The sequence below is a fragment of the Acomys minous genome, assembly GCF_964271855.1.
Source record: "Acomys minous genome assembly, chromosome: 1".
Classification (NCBI taxonomy): Eukaryota; Metazoa; Chordata; class Mammalia; order Rodentia; family Muridae; genus Acomys; species Acomys minous.
Window position 1 is genome coordinate 116,194,259 of NC_140483.1, and position 20,787 is coordinate 116,215,045.

The 20,787-nt window shown below is 38.8% G+C and overlaps 1 long non-coding RNA gene across 1 annotated transcript; it reads left to right on the forward strand.

Annotated features, from left to right (window-relative positions):
• Nucleotides 1-2,318: 2,318 nt before the first annotated feature.
• Nucleotides 2,319-18,781, forward strand: LOC311594071. Its single transcript, XR_014777946.1, has 4 exons — nt 2,319-2,781; nt 4,650-4,838; nt 18,405-18,521; nt 18,674-18,781. It is a non-coding gene; the product is annotated as an uncharacterized lncRNA (long non-coding RNA).
• Nucleotides 18,782-20,787: the final 2,006 nt, after the last annotated feature.

Consider the following 20,787-nt stretch of genomic DNA (forward strand, 5'->3'; position numbering starts at 1 on the left):
TCATGTCACTTATGTTTTGCCATCTCCTACAAGGACTCCATCTCTCCATGCCATCGTTTCTTTCTTTATTCCTGACCTCCATAGATACTTATCTCAATCTCAACACAAATATCTAAATATTGAAAACTAGCATCTGCATGTGAGAGACAGAAAAAAAAGTGGCATTCAAACCTGGACTATGTCTCTTAATATATTTGTCCAATACCATCATTCATTTTCTTGAAAATTGCATGATTTTCCTTTTTCAATCCTAAATAAATTTCCATTGTGAAAAATGCCTCAGATTTTCATTATTCAGTCATCAATTGATGAGCACCTGGGCTGATTCCATTTCCTAGGTGTTGTGAATAGCAGTGCATATGGATGTGCGGCTGTCTCTGTCATGGGGGAAGGAGTCCTTCTGGCATATGGCTGGGAGTGATATAGCTAAGTCACATGGTAGTTTCATTTTTATCTTTTCAAGAAACTTCCACACTGATTTTTCACAATGTCCACATCAGTTTATGTTTCCACACCCTCACATTTCTGGACTCTAATTCTTTTGTTAGATACACTGTTTTTTGTTTGTTTGTTTGTTTGTTTTTTGGTCGGATACATAGCTGGCAAATATTTTCTTATATTCTTTCATCTGCTTTAGACTAACTTTAATAACCAAGAGTAACTTCCATATCCCATGATCCAGACTGTTGATCATATCTACAAAGTCCCTTTTGCCTGTGTGACCTGGTCTAATCATACAAATGTGGGAGTGAGTGTCTGTGAGAGACCACTACTGTGCATACCTCTGTTAGAACACTGTATGTGTGTGTGTGTGTGTGTGTGTGTGTGTGTGTGTGTGTGTGTGTGTGTTTAATGCACTAACATGCAATGGAGTGCATCCTTTGGACCGCTCACTGTATGTCCTGGTAATTTCACATTAATCAAGAGAAGAGAACAGCAAGCTCTGTGAAGGGCTTATGTCATATACATTTGACTTTTTCATGCACACAATATCTAATACAACTATTCAGCTTTGCCACAATCATGGGGAAGCCTTTCCTGATAGCTCACTGACAAACAGGCTCAGCTGAGCACCAACAGCTTTATTTGTTGTTTTTGTGGGGTTTGTTTATTTATGTTTTGTTTTGTTTTTTGAGACAGAGTCTCACTCTGGCTAACCTGAAACTCCTTAGGCTAGCGTCAATCTTGCAGAGGTCTGCCTCTGCCTCCGGAGTGCTGGGATTAAAGGCTTGTGCCATTACACCCAGCTCCAATAGTAGTTTCTATACAAAGCTGGCATGGACCATGTTTGACTTATGGGCCGTCTTGGAAATTGGTGCTCTTGAAAGTGGGTTTCTTGTAGAGCACAAGCATTCCCCTTTCCCTCAAGTCTTTTCTGTGCACCTGTGCTAAGAAATAAGGCTACAAAAGCTAGAGGTCAGAGTCTAGCTGAGGCTGACTAAGAAAGTGGATATGTGCACGTTAAAATATGATAATATAATATTTGGTACAAATGCTCTGTAATATTCAATATATCATTTACCATACCAAAGTATTTCATTCCATTTTGAGTGTATGTAATAAAGTCGGGCCTGGAGGCATGGGCCTATGATCCTACTTACTTGTAAGGTTAAAAGTCGAAGGTCTTAAGTTCAAAGTCTGCCTGGACCACAGACTGAGCTCAAGCCCAGAGTGGGCAACTTCATGAGCTCTTTCTCAAAATAAAAATTAAAAAGGGGGCTGTGGGCACAACCCCATGGTAGACTGCTTTCCTAGCATGCAGGATGTCTTAGGCCCCATCCCCAGTGTCACACATAGAGAAATGACAGTGACAGTGCCTTGTCCTACTTAAAAATAAATACTGGATGAACATAATCAAATGAAGAACTGTTTTTGGAAAGGTAGAATGACCCAAAGTATGGGGAAACTGGAGAACAGCCCATCCTTGAGATAACAGGATAATGCTCAGCCAAGTCTTTGGCCAAGGGCACGCCCAGCCTGTGGCATGAGGCAGAAGCACTAAAGCAAAATCCCGCTGCTATGAGCTTGAGGAGCCAAATGAATATTAGATCCAAGGGAGCTGTATCCTGGCAATAGCAGAAATCAGGCTGGGGTTTGAGCGTGAGCTTGCAAGCAAAGCTTTAGTAGTGGCTTTCTCCCAACAAGAAAAGGGAAAAAAAAAGAACCAGTGTGGGAAAGAAATGGGGGAGATAGCACTGACACATCATACTGTCCCTGCCCCCAGACTGGAGGAAGGAATAGGCCCTTTATCTGGTTGTTGGGGTGGCCGAGGGTCTGGTCATTTTTTTCGCTAGTCATGATGATAGCTTTCTTTTAAAAAAATCTTGCTTTTAATTTTTTTTTTTCACATATAAGATGGATTTCAGATTCTAGTCTACTTCCGGTAACATCCTGGTGTCACCCTGCAGCTGGCAGGTTCCCTTCTTTATGACAGGAGAAGCATGTGGAAGGATGAGAGTCCACATACTACCGAGAAACTACGAGTTTCTTCTTAGAGAGTGACGGAAGATGCCGTGGGATTCAAGCTGCTGCGTCTAGTCCCACAATGCGCACATGTTCTGTTCCAAGATGGAGGACGTGGGAGATGCTAAGCGTACGGCATGGATGGGCTAGTCCAGACACAGAACCCACAGATGGGAAACTCTTAACACTGGGTGAACTTCTGTCTACGCTTGGCTGAAGCCAAAACTTTACAAACACCAGAAATTCCACAGGTCCCGGGAAAGATTCACGGCTGGCTACTTGGAAGAAATAAGAAACTTCACCGCTGTCCATATTGAGGTTAGATTTCCACACTTAATTCATTGCTAGAACAAAACTACCATTGTAAAAGTGTACAGTCATTACTCTTAAGATGAATTCATCATTAACAATGACTAGCACACAATAATAATATCAGACAAAGGGGAAAAAAATAGGAAGACGGAGATAATGAAGAGAAAAGCAACCAGTACTAGCAGACTCTAAGACAGCAAAGATGGTGTTAAAGAGCAAAAATTTTAGAGAAAGTAATAGGTTTTCGTCACCAAATGAAGTAAGCCAACTCAAGCTGAACTCAGAGTATGAGAGGTTGTTTATTAGGGGTAGTTCTTGGGTGTGTTCACTGGCTCCAAGGGAACCAAGGGCCAGAGAAATCACTGTGTAGATGGGGGGAGGACGGACATGCACATCCAGGGAGAGAGAAATGAAGAAGGGGCAAAAATGTCTGGGTTATATAGAAAAGAGCCATATAGGGCTGGGTATACCAGCCATATCCTGTAACAGGTATGGACTGAAGGATGCTGGGAGAACCTGGAAAACAGATCTGCATTGATATGTTAAATAGGCACCTCAGCTAGTTGTCCTGGAACTGACACCCAACAGAAAGTATGACAAATATATTCCTTACATCTCATAAATGGACAGAAAGGGAAAATCTCCAGATAAAACAGAAAATACAAAAAGAGAAGCACTTATACACTATTGATATAAAAATGAATATGTAAACCTAGAATCATTTATTGGACGGGTTTATCAGCTAACTGATATGTAAGAGGAAATGTAAGTTAACTTGAAGCTAAGTGGTAAAGGAACAGAAATTTCATTGAGGAAACATGAATTGCAGACAATACTAAGTTGATTAGAATATGTGCTACTGGAGGCCAGGAGAAGAAGAGGAAAATAGAATAAACCAAAAGTTGACGAAATAAAGACTAATCAGTTTTAAAATTTAGTGAAACAATATAATACTAAACCCTAAGATGCTCTGCAAACAATGAGAGAGAGGGGGGGGGGAGAGAGTGAGAAAGAGAGAGAGCATTACAGATTGAATAGAAAATCTAGAAGTATCCAGGGAAAGGGGCACTTTATATGTGTAGAACAATGACATCAATAATGCTGATTTCTTGTCAGAATGTAGTATCTGATCAAAACATTATACTGCAAGTATTATGAAGATGTTATTAGTAACAATCAAATGGCTTCAAGTAAAACCAATATCCTGAAGAATTCAATCACTTACAACGCCTTAGGGGCAGACCTAGCATTCCCTGTAGAGGAGTACCCTGGACTGGCTCCCTACACATGAGTTTCCTGTCTGTGAGCATGCCCAGCAGGCTTCTTATTTGCCCAGGCAGCTTCATGACCCTATAAGCCAACGCTGGAATGCAGGCCTTTACAGTTGCTTATGATATCTATCTCCTACGGCTTTCATTCCTCTAGTGGGTCCTCAACTGACACACAAAGGAAGTGCAAATTGGTGACAACATATCAAAAGTACGCAGCTAGCTCCAAGAGGTTTCTATTCATACAGTGCGGAAATTTGCATTCTCAAAATAAAATATGAATCATAATGTACTGAAGAAAATAGAAATCCATGTGTCTGAATTAGTGTTAACACATGAATTAAGATGAAGTGAGGTATGGGGAAATTCTTCCTTAGAGGAGAGTAATGATTAATAAATGTAGATAGAATAATAATAAAAATCATCAATTGGCACTAAAACTTGCAAAAAGTGGGTAAGAAACAGAGAACAAATATAGCTGAGTCTCTCCTTAAAGATCAGCAATTACAGAGAAAAACTACAGTGAAGACAACCATGGACAGCCTAGTCTTTTAAAAAAGATTTTATTTGTGTGTTTTTCTTACATGTATGCATACATACCTTCAGTGCCTGTAGAGGTCAGAAGACAGCATTCAATTCCCAGGAAGTATAATTCCATAGGGTTGTGATCTTCATATGAGTGATGGGAACCAAAGCCTCAATCTTCTGGAAGAGCATGGAGCTATCTCAAGCCTCTGCATTATCTTAATTAAAAGATCAAAGCCAATATGATGAACAGTTGGACAAACCAATCATGTGAGTCCCCTGATACGATGTGCCAGGGAGGACAGGATGCCTGCCATTTAGTTGCACAGTTTTTAATACTCATAGCTAGAATCAAATCAGGAGAGGCCAGAAACACCCAAGGAGAAGCACATTCTGTGAAATAAACTGTCATTCCTCTTCAAAATGTTTGTGTCCATAAAATTTAAAACACCCAAGGAATGCTTGGGATTAAAGGAGACTAAAAGAGCATGGAATTAAAGTAAAATTTGTAATTCCAGATTATATTCTACATAAGAAAAATAGCTAGGTGGAAAACAAGCATATAAATTTTTTTACAAGAGAATGACAAATCGTGAGACAAAACAGAAATATCTGGGTATGAAAGGAGTTCTTAACTCTGTTTTTGCAAAGTGTTGGAAAATTTAAATTAGCCCATATAAGAGACAACAAAACCTGTATAGAAAAACAAGGTTGCTTTGTAGAACTAGGAACGTAGAGAAAACAGAAAGACTTTAAGGTGTTCACTGAACAGTCAGGTAGGCCGGGTGTGGTGTTATACAGCTTTAATCCCAGAACTTGGGAGGCAGATGCAGGTTGATCCCTGTGTGGTCTACAAAGCAAGTCCAGGATGGCCAAAGCTTTGTTACACAGAGAAGCCCGGTCTCAAAAAACAAAACAATGACAACAGAATCAAACAGAACAAAACAGAAAAGAAAAATTTGGAAGACAGGACCAAGCTTCCTTTTACACCTGCCATCTTTGCCATAGAACTAAAACTCAAAAGTTATACTCCTAACTATAAAATTTTCATCCCACTCCACACCCTCCTCTTATTGTATTTCATTGCCAGGAAAGTCATGGTTCTAAATTGCTTTGCACAAACGGTCTCAAAATTATGCTACCTTTTATAAACTCCAAAAGAAGGTAATCAAATCAAGTTTTTGTCATATATAAAGAGCAGGGTAGTCAACGGGGTCAATGTTTTCTTCATCTGAATCCCCTCTTTCCCTGACTGGCTTCAGAAAGCCTAGCCCAAATGATTTTAGAAGGATTCTCTTCTCACATTAGTAAGTAGATTGCCAGAGGCTTGTTTTGTTTGTAAAGAGACACTATAATTGGACTTTGAGAAAAGAAGAAAAGGCTGGTTGTATTGCTGTGTGATTAAATTGGAGAGAAGGAGATGGACTTACATTTATAATGCGGGTTGAACTTTTCCCATTTACAGAGACCTCTATTGTGGAAATAAGTGGGCTGTATACAGTTTCTGTTTACTCCTTCCTCAAACCCTGGGTTCTCCAATCTCAAATCATTTTTTTTTCCCAAAGCATTAATTACTGAGATTACAAATACTGTGAAGCGCTGCAGCTGGCCCTGCCCTGGCATCTTTCCAGCAGGCAATCACCTGTCCTGTGCATTAATTCCTGCTGCGATTAAGCCCCTCTCTTCACAGTGGGGTCTGACAGCTCTATTGTTTCAAATGTCACCATGGATAGAGCAGGCAGGGGCTTGTCTATACTCTAACTGGGATCCTTGCTTACTTTCTGTGTCACCTTCAGTAAAGCTGTTGTGAGGTAAATTTGATGAGTGGTCGCTTTTCCTGAAGCATAGATTGACAGTTAAAGACCAACAATATGTGAGACCACAACATACTTACATATAAACATGGATTCAAACAAAACCTTCTGGAAAACATTAGGGGAAAATGAAATAGACTCCAGATTAAAGGACCAGGCACCCAATTGTTTTGGTTTATTTTAAAGCAAAAAGAGCAGTCATTAAATGAGACAATAACATTGTTCTCTTGTTCTCAGAAGGAAAAAAATTTTTTGGCTGAATTTTTAAAAATGCCATTTAAAAATGAACGTAATATTCATTTAGTATATTGCTGACAATAAATGAAACCTTTTCAAAATTTTATTCCTTTTAAAAATTCAATTCAAAATACTAAATGTATTATGAAATAGGTGTTATGAAATAGGCAACAGATACGGGTTCACTTAACACAGAGCTCAATACTACCTTCTATAGATGACCTTAAGATACTAAGCTAGGACTGCTTATTCTGTTATTTGAGCAGAAATTTTCTTATCATCCTTAAAGAGCTCCATTGAGAAAAATTGGCACACTTCTAACTGATGCAAGAAGAGATGGCAGCAAGAATAAGGATGGCTTTGTGTCCGCCTGAAGCGCCATCTCTCAGACACAGTGTATTCAAATTCATGCATGCTTTGCTAATATCTGTCACCTGCCACTGAGTTCATTTGTGATGGCTGCTGGGCTCTTCCAGCTATAATCAAATAGGTGCCTCGCCTGTTCCTGGACTCCACAGAAACTGCAGTTATGCCAGCATTTATTTTATTTCTCCACTGTCCTAGGTTTCCCTAAAGTGTAGTCAAAGACCCCAAGTAATTATTATGGTTGGCAGACAGCATTGGAGAATGAAAGACATGTGTTTTGTAAATGATTGATGATAGATAGATAGATAGATAGATAGATAAATAAATAGATAGATTCTGAACTCCCAATTATAACACTTCCAAACTGAACTCACAAGAATGGCTTGTCTAATTCTTAGTCCAAGACCATCAGTGGTTGTTGTATTTTATCAGCAAACCCTAACCCTTTTCACACAAATAGTGAATAATTTATCTGTAATTGATTAAAGAAACTGAGAGTACAGTCAAATACCAGCCCACAAAAAAAAAAAAAGAAAGAAAGAAAGAAAGAAAAGAAAAGATACATATCTAAAAACACTATCCTGATACCGAGGAATCAACCGTCTCATCTGCAGGAAGAAGTGTTTTCTGGGATAGCTCAAATCATATAAAAGAGATATACTCTGGAAAATTAGTCTTTAAGTGAAACGATTGGAAAACCCTGCGCATGCCTTCAGAATTCAGCCTTTGATATGTACAGTATAGAGCTGTTTGATGTGTTTGCTCTTTCATTATTAAAAAAAAATGCTAGAAGAACAAGTGTGGAGACTCCACATGAAGCCCTGTAGGCTGTGAGAGTTTTACGTTGGTCACATGCTCTCTTCCGTACACCTTCTCCAACATGAAGCCTCAACTCACTACCACTGGACAGCTCCAGGGAGGACAGATAAATTTTGCTACTGACATAAATTAAACAAATATGTAGATATGAGAACAAATTGGTACTTAGACCCTGCCATGTTTCTAAAAATAGCAACAGTTAACAATTACCCCTGAAACTGCTTGTTAAAATGTTTAATGCTCTTTCCAAAATAGTAGTTAGAGGCGCTATTGAATCATCAATTACTTTTTGAAGCCACCTGTTAATTACCATAAAGCCTTTCCTGATGACAGAGTTCCATGTACAGTTACTGTCTGTTATAGGTTTAGCTTACTTTTGCATAATTTCTGAAGAAATTACAGATATAACTCTATAAATTACATAATGGTCATAGGGTGATTTTTAGCTCAGTCCATACTGTGTTCTTTGGAAGGAGTAATAAGAATTAAATATTCTGAGAATTGCTTACTTTATCAGCTAAATAGGTTTAATGTATCTTACTCCTTGAATTTTTATAAAGTGATTACATCTATATTGTCCCAATCATTGTTCTATTACCATGAAGGAAAAGCATGATCATGAAAACTCTTACAAAGGAAAGCATTTAATAGGAACCAGCTTATAGTTTCAGAGACTTGGCCCATTATCACCATGGCAGGGAGCACAGAGGTGAGGAACATGGTGACAGGCAGGTAGGTATGGCCCTGAAGAATTAGCAAAGAAGTACATCCTTATCTAGAGGCCAAGAGAGAGGAAGAAACCCAACCCAGTGACATGCTTCCTCCAACAAGGTAACATTGGATCCTTCCACTCCTGTGAATGAGTTCCCTGATTACTAAACAATAAAATATATGAATGTATAAAAGTCATTATTTTTTTAAAGATTTTTTTAAATAATAACACATTTTTATTGAAAATTAAAAATAATTCATATTACATCTCATTTTCTATCCCATCCCATGCATCCTCCCATTCCTCCCTCCCTCCCACTTTCACCCCAATCCCCCTTCCCTATGACTGTGGCTGTGGGGGACCTCCTCCCCCTGAATATGGCACTAGTGTATCAAGTCTTTTCTTGGTAGTCCGCTATCCTTCCTCCGAGTGCCATTGGGCCTCCCCAACAAAGGGACATGGCCAAATATGGGGCACCAGAGATCCTGTGAAAGTCAGTCCCCAGTCTCCACTTAACTGTGGAGAATGTTCTGTCCCTTGGCTAGATCTGGGTAGGGGTTTGATGATGACTTCCCGTTTTGTCCATGGTTGGTGCCTTAGATCAAGCAAAACCCCTGGGCTCAGATCTACCCATCATAATGTTCTTCTTGTAGGTTTCTGGGACCCTCTGGGTCCCCCTACTTGCCTATCCCCTATATTTTCCTCATCTAGAGTCTCAATAGGATGTCCTCACCTCTATCCCCGTTTCCTGGTAGGTGCAGACTTTCATGGGACCTGTCCCTTGGGCTAGTGTCCAGTAATAAGTGAGTATATACCATTTGAGTCTTTCTGCTTCTGGGTTAGCTCACTCATTATGATCATTTCTAGTTCAATCCATTTGTCCACAAATTTTGGAAAATCCTTGTTTTTAGATGGAGAGATACTCAAGGAAATTCCTCTAAAATCAGGGACCAGACAAGGCTGCCCACTTTCTCCATATCTCTTCAATATAGTTCTTGAAGTCCTAGCCAGAGCAATAAGACAACACAAGGAGATCAAGGGCATCCAAATGGGAAAAGAAGGAGCCAAACTATCCCTATTTGCAGATGATATGATAGTGACATAAGTGACCCCCAAAATCCCACCAGAGAACTCCTTCAGTTGATAAGCACGTTCAGCAAACTGGCTGGTTACAAAATTAACTCAAAAGAATCAGTAGCCTTCCTATATACAAATGACAATCATACAGAGGAAGAAATTAGGAAATCTACACCCTTCACATTAGCCACAAGCAAGTTAAAATATCTAGGAGTAACTCTAACCAAACAAGTGAAAGACTTGTTTGAAAAAAACTTTAAGTCCCTAAAGAAAGAGATTGAAGGTGACTTGAGAAGATGGAGGGATCTCCCCTGTTCGTGGATCAGGAGAATCTACATAGTAAAAATGGCCATTTTACCAAAAGCAATTTACAGATTCAATGCAATCCCTATCAAAATACCTACACAATTTTTTAAAGACATTGAAAGGTCAATAAAGGTCATTCTTATTCAAACTACTACATATATGTAACAGCAAAACTTTATAAAAAGTCATGAATCCATGGCTTTCTGCACCTTTCCAAAGAAACCTGCCAGACTGGACCCCAGGATGATCCAGGTTAGAGTCCCCACCCAAATCCCCTGCCTGGGGATCCAATTGGGACACAGTCAGGTGAGGAAAATTCTGGGTGCTCTCATAGTTCCAGCCTTAGGCCCACAGCCCCATCCACCTTACTGAAGAAGGCTGTTACATCCCAGGAATATCCAGATTGCAGTCCAGTGCTCAGTCTGCCTTCCTTGGGAGTCCTGTGGGCACCAAAAAAAACACCCATCCAACAGCAGGGACAACCAGATAGCTAAAGGCCAGTATAAGAACACAACCAACAAGAGCCAGGGCAATATGGCACCACCAGAACCCGGTAATCCAATGACAGCAAGCCCTGGATATCCTACTAGAGCTGAAACATAATAAAATGACCTTAAATATATTTTATGAAACTACTAGAGGCCTTTAAAGATGAAATGAATATGCCCCTTAAAGAAATACAGGGAAATACAATCAAACAGGCTAAGGAAATGGATAAAAATGGTCAAAGATCTAAAAATGGAAATAGAAACAATAAAGAAAACACAAATGGAGGGAATCCTGGAGGTTAAAAACTTAAGAAAGAGAACAGGAACTATAGACATAACCATCACCGAGAGAAAAAAAGATGGAGGAGAGAATCTCAGGTGTGGAAGATACAACTGAAGAAATTGAAATCAGTTAAAAAAAAAGTTAAGTCTAAGAAGTTCCTGACACAAAACATCCAAGAAATTAGGAACACCATGAAAAGAACAAACCTAAGAATAACAGGAATAGAAGAAAGAGAAGATTTCTGGCTCCAATGAACAGAAAAATATTTTCAACAAAATCATAGAAGAAAATTTACCAAACCTAAAGAAACAGACACCTATAAACATACTAGAGGCCTATAGAACACCAAATAGAGTGGACCAGAAAAAAAAAATCCTCCTACCACATAATAATAAAAACACTAAATGTATATATCAAAGAAAGACTACTAAAAGCTGCAGGGGAAAAGGCAAATAACACAAAGGCAGATCTACTAGAATTACAGCTGACTTTTCAACAGAGATTACTAAAACTAGAAGAGCAGGGGCAGCTATCTTGAAGACCCTAAGAGAGCACAGATATCAACCCAGACTACTATATGCAGCAAAACTATCAGTCACCATAGATGGAGTAAATAGGATATTCCACAATGAAACCAAATTTAAACACACACACACACACACACACACACACACACACACACACACAGAGAGAGAGAGAGAGAGAGAGAGACAGAGAGAGACAGAGAGAGACAGAGAGAGACAGAGAGAGACAGAGAGAGAAAGAGACAGAGAGAGAGACAGAGACACAGAGAGACACAGAGAGAGAGAGAGAGAGAGAGAGAGAGAGAGAGAGAGAGAGACAGAGACAGAGACAGAGACAGAGACAGAGACAGAGACAGAGAGAGACAGAGAGAGAGAGAGAACCACAACCAACATAAAAAGAACAGGAACTAACAGATATTCGTCACTAATATCTCTCAATACCAATAGACTCAACTCCCCAATAAAAAACACAGGCTAACAGAATAGATACATAAACAAGATCAATCATTCTACTACATACAAGAGACATACCTCAGCCACAAAGATAGACATTACCTGAGAGAAAAAAGGCTGGAGTAGCCATTCTAGTATTTAATAAAATAGACTTTCAACCAAAATTAATAAACAGAGATGGGGAAGGACACTTCATACTCATCAAAGGAAAAATCCACCAAGAGGTCATCTCAATTCTGAACATCTATGTCCCAAATACAAGGACACTCAAGTTTCTGAAAGAAACATTACTAAAGCTTAAATCACACACGGAACCCACGCACTAATAGTGAGAGATTTCAACACCCCACTCTCACCAATGGACAGGTCATCAAGACAGAAATCAAACAGAGAAATAATGAAACTAACAAATGTAATGGAAATATTGGTTTCTCTGTGAACCAATTATGTAAATATGTTTTTGCCTTAATCCCAATTGTGGGATTTCAGTTTGAGCTTTAGTTTATCCTCAGCTATTAATTGTCTTGTGAGGGGTGTGGCTTTTCCCAGCTGGTAAGGCCTTCCTTGTGCAGCACAGAGAGGGCTAGGGCTCTGAGATTATAAATGAGAGCTTAGAGAGATTGATGTGGCATGCAGTGTTGGGGTGTGGCTTGTAGCAGTTTAAAGAGACCAGAGACTGATGGCGTGGCAGTTTGGAGCAGACAGACAGAGAGGAATGCAGTCAAGGTGCAGTGGAGTGAAAGAGACTGCGGGTTCCATCTGCTCCTGACAGATAGTTGTATGAACCCAAGGACTCTTCAACCCTAAACAGCCAGGAGAAGTAGAGGGGAACCCTTCTCCCAACTAACTTCCTCTCTCCTATGTAGGGTTAGGAGGTTGGAAAGGAGGATGAGGCCTCAACACCCCAAATAAAGAAGAGCTAACACAACAAACAAACAAACAAAAAGAGCACTACAAATAGATGTCATGAGTCAAATGGACCTAACAGACATCTTTAGAACTTTTCACCCAAACACAAAAGAATATAACTTCTTCTCAGCACCTTACAGAACCTTCTCCAAAATTGACCATACAGTCAGTCAGAAACCAAGCCTCGACCAATACAAGAAAATGGAAATAACTCCTTGAATCATATCAGATCACCATGGATTAAAGATGAACTTCAACAACAGAAAGCCTACAACCTCATGAAAACTGAACAATTATCTACTAAGTGACCACTGGGTCAGGAAAGAAATAAAGACAGAATTTAATGTCTTTCTAGAACTCAATGAAAATGAAGTTAAATGAATGATTTTCTCAATACATTCCATTTACTAAAATTAAATCAAGATCAGGTAAACAATTTAAATAGTCCAACCCCTAAAGGAATAAGAGCAGTAAATAAAAGCCTCCCAACCAAAAGAAGCCAGGGCCAGATGGTTTCATCACAGACTTTTAGCAGACCTTCAAAGAAGAACTAATACCAATACTTCTCAAACTAGTCCAAAAAATAGAAACAGAAGGAACATTATCAAATTCATTCTATACAGCCAAAATTACCTTGATACCTAAATCACACAAAGAACCAACAAAGAAATAGAATTTCAGCCCAATTTCCCTTATGAACATTGGTACAAAAATACTCACAAATTGAATTCAAGAATATATCAAAGATATCACTGACCATGATCAATTAGGCTTCATCCTAGAATGCAATGGTGGTTCAGTATATGAAAATCCATCAACATAATCCACCATATAAACAAACTGAAATAAAAAAAAGCACATAACTATCCCATTAGATGCTGAAGAATTATTTGACAAAAATCCATCAGCCTTTCATGTTAAAAGTCTTGGAGAGATCAGGGACACAAGGCACAAACATAATAACAATAAAGCTAATACACAGCAAGTCTATACCTAACATCAAATTAAATGAAGAGAAACTTAAATCAATTCCACTAAAATCAGGAACAAGATAAGGCTGCTTACTCTCTGTCTCTGTCTTTCTCTCTCTCTCTCTCTCTCTCTCTCTCTCTCTCTCTCTCTCTCTCTCTCTCTCTCTCTCTCTCTCTGTATCTCTTTAATATAGTACTTAATGTCTTAGCTAGAGCAGTAAGACAAAGGAGATCACATGATACAAATTTGAAAGGAAGAAATCAAAGTACCACTGTTTGCAGATGAGAAGATAGAATACATAAGTGACCCCGAAAATTCTACCAAAGATCTCCTACAGCTGATAACCACCTTCAGCAAAGTGGCCAGACACAAGATTAATTTAAAAAATCAGTAGCCCTTCTGTATACAAACAATCAATGGGCTGAGAAAGAAATTAAGGAAACTACACCCTTCACAATAGCCACAAATAACATAAAATATCTTGGTGTAACTCTAACCAAATGAGTGAAATCTTTATGACCAGAATTTCAAGTCACTGAAGAAAAAAATTGAAGAAGATAGAAAGATCTCCCATGCTCATGGATAAGAAGGAATAACATAGTAAAAATGCCCATCTTATCAAAAGCAATCTAAGATTCAATGCAATTCTATCAAAATATCAACACAATTATTTACTGAACTTGAAAGAGCAATTCTCAACTTCATATGGAAAAACTCAGAATAGCTAAAACAATCCTGTATAATGAATGAACTTCTGGAATTATCTCCATCCTTAACTTTAAGCAGTATTATAGAGCACCAGTAATAAAAACGGCATGGTACTGGTATAGAAACAGGCAGGTTGATCAATGAAATCAAGTCAAAGATCCAGAAATAAACCCACACACCTATGGACACTTGATTTTTGACAAAGAAGCCGAAACTATACAATGGAAAAAGAAAGCATATTAAGCAAATGGTGCTGGTCTCACTGGAGTTTTGCATGTAGAAGAATGCAAGCGGATCCATATTTATAACTCTGCACAAAAATTACGTCCAAGTGGATCAAAGACCTCAACACAAAACTAGATAAACTAAATATTATAGAAGAGAAAGTAGGGAATAGCCTTGAACACAGGAGACAACTTCCTGAACAGAACACCAACAGCTCAGGCTCTAAGATCAACAATTAATAAATGGGACCTCATGACACTGAAAAGCTTCAGTAAGGCAAAGGATAGTGTCTTTTGCCTTACTGAAGCTTTTAAAATGGAAAAAGATCTTCATCAACTCTATATACAACAGGGGGCTACTATCCAAAATATATAAAGAACTCAAGAAATTAGATACCAACAAACCAAATAACCTAATGGGGTACAGAGCTAGACACAGAATTCTCAACAAAGGAATCTCTAACTGCTAAGAAACACTTAAAGAAATAGTCAACATCCTTAGTCATTAGGGAAATGAAAATCAAAATGACCCTGAGATTTCATCTTATACCCATCAGGATGTTTATGATCAAAACCTCAAGGGACAGTACATTCTGGTGAGACTGTGGAGTGCAAACTTATACAAACATTGTGGAAATCAATCTGGTTGTTTCTCAGAAAACAGGGAATAATGATAATTCAAAATCCAGCTCTAACACTTCTGGGCATCTAAAAAACTATCCCTATTTGCAGATGATATGATAGTGTACATAAGTGACCCCCAAATTTCCACCAGAGAACTACTACAGCTGATAAACACCTTCATCAAATTTGCTGGATACAAAATTAACTCAAAAAAGTCTGTAGCCTTCCTATATACAAATGACAATTATGCAGAGGAAGAAATTAGGAAAACTACACCCTTCACGATAGCCACAAGCAATATAAAATATTTAGAAATTACTCTAACCAAGCAAAGAAAGGACTTATTTGAAGAAAAATTCAAAACTCTGAAGAAAGAGATTAAAGATTACATGAGAAGATGGAATGATCTTCATTGCTCATGGATCGGGAGACTTAACATAGTAAAAATGGCCATCTTACCAAAGCAATTTACAGAGTCAATGCAATCCCTATCAAAATACCTACACACTTTTAAAAAGACATTAAAAGTTCAATTCTCAACTTCTTACGGAAAAACAAAAAACTCAGAATAGCTACAACAATCCTATACAATAAAAGATCCTCCAGAGGAATCTCCATACCCAATCTCAAGCTGTCCTATAAAGCAACAGTAATTAAAACAGAATGGTACTGGCACAGAAATAGGCTGGTTGATCAGTGTAATGGAATCAAAGACTCAGAAATGAATCCACACACATAAGCTCACTTGATTTTTGACAAAGAAGCCAAATCTATTCAACGGAAAAAGGATAGCATCTTCAACAAATGGTCCTGGTCTAAATGGGTGTCTATGTGTAAAAAAACGCAATTAGGGGCTGGAGAAATGGCTTAGTGGTTAAGAGCACCGAGGTCCTGAGTTCAATTCTCAGCAAACACATGGTGGCTCATACCCATCTATAATATTATCTGATACCCTCTTCTGCAGATGAAGCACTCAAGTACAATAAATAAATCTTTTAAAAAATGTAATTAGACCCATATTTGTTACCATGCACAAAACTCAAGTCCAAGTGGATCAAAGACCTCAACATAAAACTAGAGACACTAAGTCAGTTAGAAAAACACATTGGCACAGGAGACAACTTCCTGAACAGAACACCAACAGCCCAGACATTAATGTCAACAATTAATAAATGGGACCTCATGAGGCTGAGAAGCTTCTGTAAGGCAGGAGACACTGTCAACAGAACAAAGCAACAGCCTACAGACTTGGAAAAGATCCTCACCAACCCTACATCTGACAAAGGTCTAATATCCAAAAGATATAAAGAACTCAAGAAATTAAACACCACCAAACCAAATAACCCAATTGACAAATGGGGCTCAGAACTAAACAGCGAATTCTCAACAGAGGAATATCAAATGGCTGAGAAACCCTTAAAGAAATGCAAATCAAAATGACACTGAGATTCCATCTTACACCCATCAGAATGGCTAAGATAAAATAATTCAAGTGACACCACATGCTGGCGAGGATGTGGGGAGAGAGGAACACTCCTTCATTGCTGGTGGGAATGCAAACTAGTACAGCCACTTTGGAAATCTATCTGCTGCTATCTCAGAAAACTGGGAGTAAGACTTCCTCAAGACCCAAGGGAACTCCTTGGAATATAGCCAGAAGATGCTCCAGCACACAACAAGAACATTTGCTCAACCATGTTCATAGTAGCCTTATTCATAATAGCCAGAACATGGAAACAGCCTAAGTGTCCCTCAATAGAAGAATGGATAAAGAAACTGTGGTACATTTACACTATGGAATACTACTCAGCTATTAAAAACAAGGAATTCCTGAAATTTGTGGACAAATGGATTGAACCAGAAATGATCATAATGAGTGAGTTAACGCAGAAGTTCACTCAAATGGTATATACTCACTTATATCTGGACACTAGCCCAAAGGGCATGTCCCATGAAAGTCTTCACTTATCAGGAAAGAGTCCCCTCTGGAAAGACTTCCTATTGGAACTCTAGGTGAGAGAAGCAAGGGAGAATGGGGAAATAGAAGGATCCAAAGGGTCCTAGAAACTTACAAGAAGAACATTGTGACAGGCAGATCTGGGCCCAGGGGTCCTGCTCAAACTATGGCACCATCCAAGGACAGACAATATGTGCAGTAAACTTCGAACCCCTACCTAGATCTTACCAATGGACAGGACATTCTCCACAGTTGAGTGGAGAGTGGGGACTGACTTACACATGAACTCTGGTGCCCCATATTTGACCACATCCACTGGAAGGGGAGGCCTGGTGGCACTCAGAGGAAGGATAAAACAGGCTACCAAGAAGAGACTTGATACCCTATGAGCATATACAGGGGGAGGAGGTCCTCCTCAGTCACAGTCATAGGGGAGGGGAGTAGGGGGAAAGTGGGAGGGAGGGAGAAATGGGAGGATACAAGGGATGGGATACGTTAATAAATTGGTACATTAATAAATAAAAAACAATTGAGATGTAATATGAATAAATTAATAAAAATTTTAAAAATAAAAATGAGATAACTGTCTATAAAGCCGACTAAACTGTTGGGGGATTTCACACATAATGCAGAATCAAACCTTTTCAATTTATAAAGGTGCAGTTCTGGCTTATACCATGAAGCTTAACATGAGTTTTAGGACTCCTCCAGTGGAGTCTGTGTGATAAATGTTACCACAGAACCCAAGGTGACAACCTCTATCCAAGGGAGAGCCTTCTGGAAAACGGGTCTGATGTTCTTGCCAGGAGTGGCCAATTGCAGCCCCTCCTTCTCACTCATTTGTTTTGGCCGGTTTTTTTACTTTTCTTATCAAGGAACTTTTCAGATATTACTGTGTTGCTAGACAACCCTTGACACGAAACTGCAGCCAAGGGTCATTCAGTCAAGTTTACCACTAAGTTCCATTCCACTTGTTAATAAAAACATGGCTAAGAATTAATCACCAGTGAATAGTTCGTATTATGACTTACAAATAAAATGTTGGAGTAAAACTCTAGATAGTGGCGGATGAACTAAGAAAACAAACTGTCTTGTCTCACAGATGTTTGGCATAATGAGAGAACATTGACCTTCGATAAAGAGGGCACATGCCCTGATATCAATCTAATGACTTATGATTATTCAAGATTGATGACAACATAATTACACTGCATCCTGAATTTTTGAATGGTATGGAAAAATAATATAACCATGAGAGAACACCCCCACTTTAAAATGTGCATAAAAACCTGGCTTGCTTGTCTCCAAAATACACTCAGACTCAAACTTCCCCTGAGTTTGTCTCTGTCACTCTTGCCCACAGATGATCCTTCGAGAACTCCCATCCCCTTGGATCTATATCCAACTGAGACAGTCTGAAGCAACAAAGGACAAGGAGGATAAATATTGCTATTCTGCTGCTTAAAGACTACACATCACAGTATCCTTTGCAGCCAGGCAAGGGAACTCTAGAAGGAGGGACTGTGGGAGGAAACTATCAGTTGCAATAATTTCCATCCTTGTAAAGGGTCTCAACCATTGGTAGCTGTTGTTTTAAATGAAAATCCCAAATGTTCTCTTTTACCAATGAAGACTCAGGAGCCAGGTGCTGGGGTAAAAACCTGCTGGCTGAGAGAGGCAGAGAAAGCACCCAGGTGCCCTTCCTACTCAGAGAAAAGATACTGAGTGCTGGAGAACAGCTAAGAGGTAAACTATTTATAATAAAAGTTAAATTTATATATGAAATTGAAATGGCTACATTCTATCATAGAGGCTAGGCTTTCTAGATATTACCCCCTCTTCTTGGTTTTCATTACTAAAATATTAACCCATTCAAGGTCATAGATATCTTCCAATATTTTGCTGAAATGTAAATGTTCTTATCTCAGGGTCTGAAAGACCACTGATGGTGTGGTTTTAAAATTTTGTAATATTACCAGCAGGAAAAAAGTGAACTTAAAAATCCATCACAAAGAAGGGTTAACTGGGCCCAAGGGGTTTCCAGAGACTGATGCACCAATCAAGGACCATGCATGAAGTGGACTTGGCCCCTTACACATATGTACTTGATGGGCAGCTTGGTCTTCATGTGGGTCCTCAAGTAAGGAGACCAACCAGAGGCTCTCTGAGATAGAATCCGTTGCTTGCTTTTTGGTCACTCCTCCCTAGTAGGGCTGCCTCACCAGGCACAGGGGAAGAGGATGCCCTCAGTCCTGATGCAAATTGATCTGGGAGGATGGGTAAGTGTGTCAGGGCTCCCCTTTTCTGAGGGGCAGAGGAGGTAGAATAGTGGAAAGAGGGAGGGAGGGAAGACTGGGAGGAGAGGAGAGGAGAGAGGGTGCTATGATTGGGATGTAAAATGAATGAATAAATAAATAAATAAATAAATAAAAAGAAATATGATCATGATGTGCTAAACAGGTACCCTGTGAATAACATCCATGTATTTATAATATTATAAACATCTACTATTAAGTGAGGAAATATGGCATAACCAGAGATGTAATAGGAGAGGGGGAATTAATAGTTAAAAGTCTATGTACAGGTGATCTTTATTTGCTACAGCCCACCATATGTGTGACTTGGATTCAACTCTTGTTTAGGAATATAGAGGTTTCTTCGTTTGTTTAAGGAGGGAGGTATTTGAGATAGGTATGCCTTATCAGGAATCTGAGGTCACCTTAAATAAATAGCAAGCACGTAACTTGCTGCCATTAAGATGGTTGACTACCATCTTGACCAGAGGCCTCATTAAGATAGAAGCAGTGATGTCACCTGGCCACCATCCTTTTGTCATAAAGAAGGCAAATGCCATGTGCATCTTGGCACACCAAGCACCCAGGATGATTTATTTTATTTTATTTTCCTTACACTAAAAAGTCAGTGCCTCTAAGACACTAGAAAATAATAAAAAAAATGAGGTTCCCATTCTGCTCGTGGACTCTATTTATGGTTTGAAGTTTATTTTTGATACTAAAATGTCTTTAATTCAAAAAAATTTTTTTAAAAATTTAAGACTCAAAAATCTGAACAGAGATAAAATTATAAAATCCTAACCTTATAAAAGCCAGGTTATTATAAATTGTTAAAGATAGTTAAAACTTACAAGTTAATGGTCAGTCACCATATAAATGATCAAATTCTTTAATGTTTGCAGTCATTCTAAGTAAATATGTAAATTCATTTATAGAGACAAGTTTGATGGGAAAGATCAATTTATATCTCCCATTCTGTATTCTTCTGATACGCTGTCAAAGTTAAGCCTGAAGCAAGTGACTCAAGAAATTTTAAGTAAATTTAAAGTTTATTTAACATAAAATAATATTCAAAAACAGGTATTTATTTTTAAAGACTAGTAATGTAAATGAAACCCTTGAGTAAAGTGGATAAAATTTACAAATATGTGTATGGCAGGATGTCCTAAGGCCCAAGTAGCTCCCTTGGATAAAGCACAATCCCACCAAAGTAAGTTGGGTACCAGCCTCATTCAGAGCAAGGATACGCAGGGAAACAAGTCCTGCCAGCAGCCTGCTGCTTCTGCCTCCAGCTATGTCCACCTGACCAGATCTGGCTGTGTAGGCCAAACAGACACAAGTCTCCTTATCTACATGAAAGATGAATCATGTCTTCTGTCTCAAAGGACAGGGGGATGGATTCTCTTGACCACTGGAGGATTGGAGAATCTGTACCCACATCCTAAATGTCTC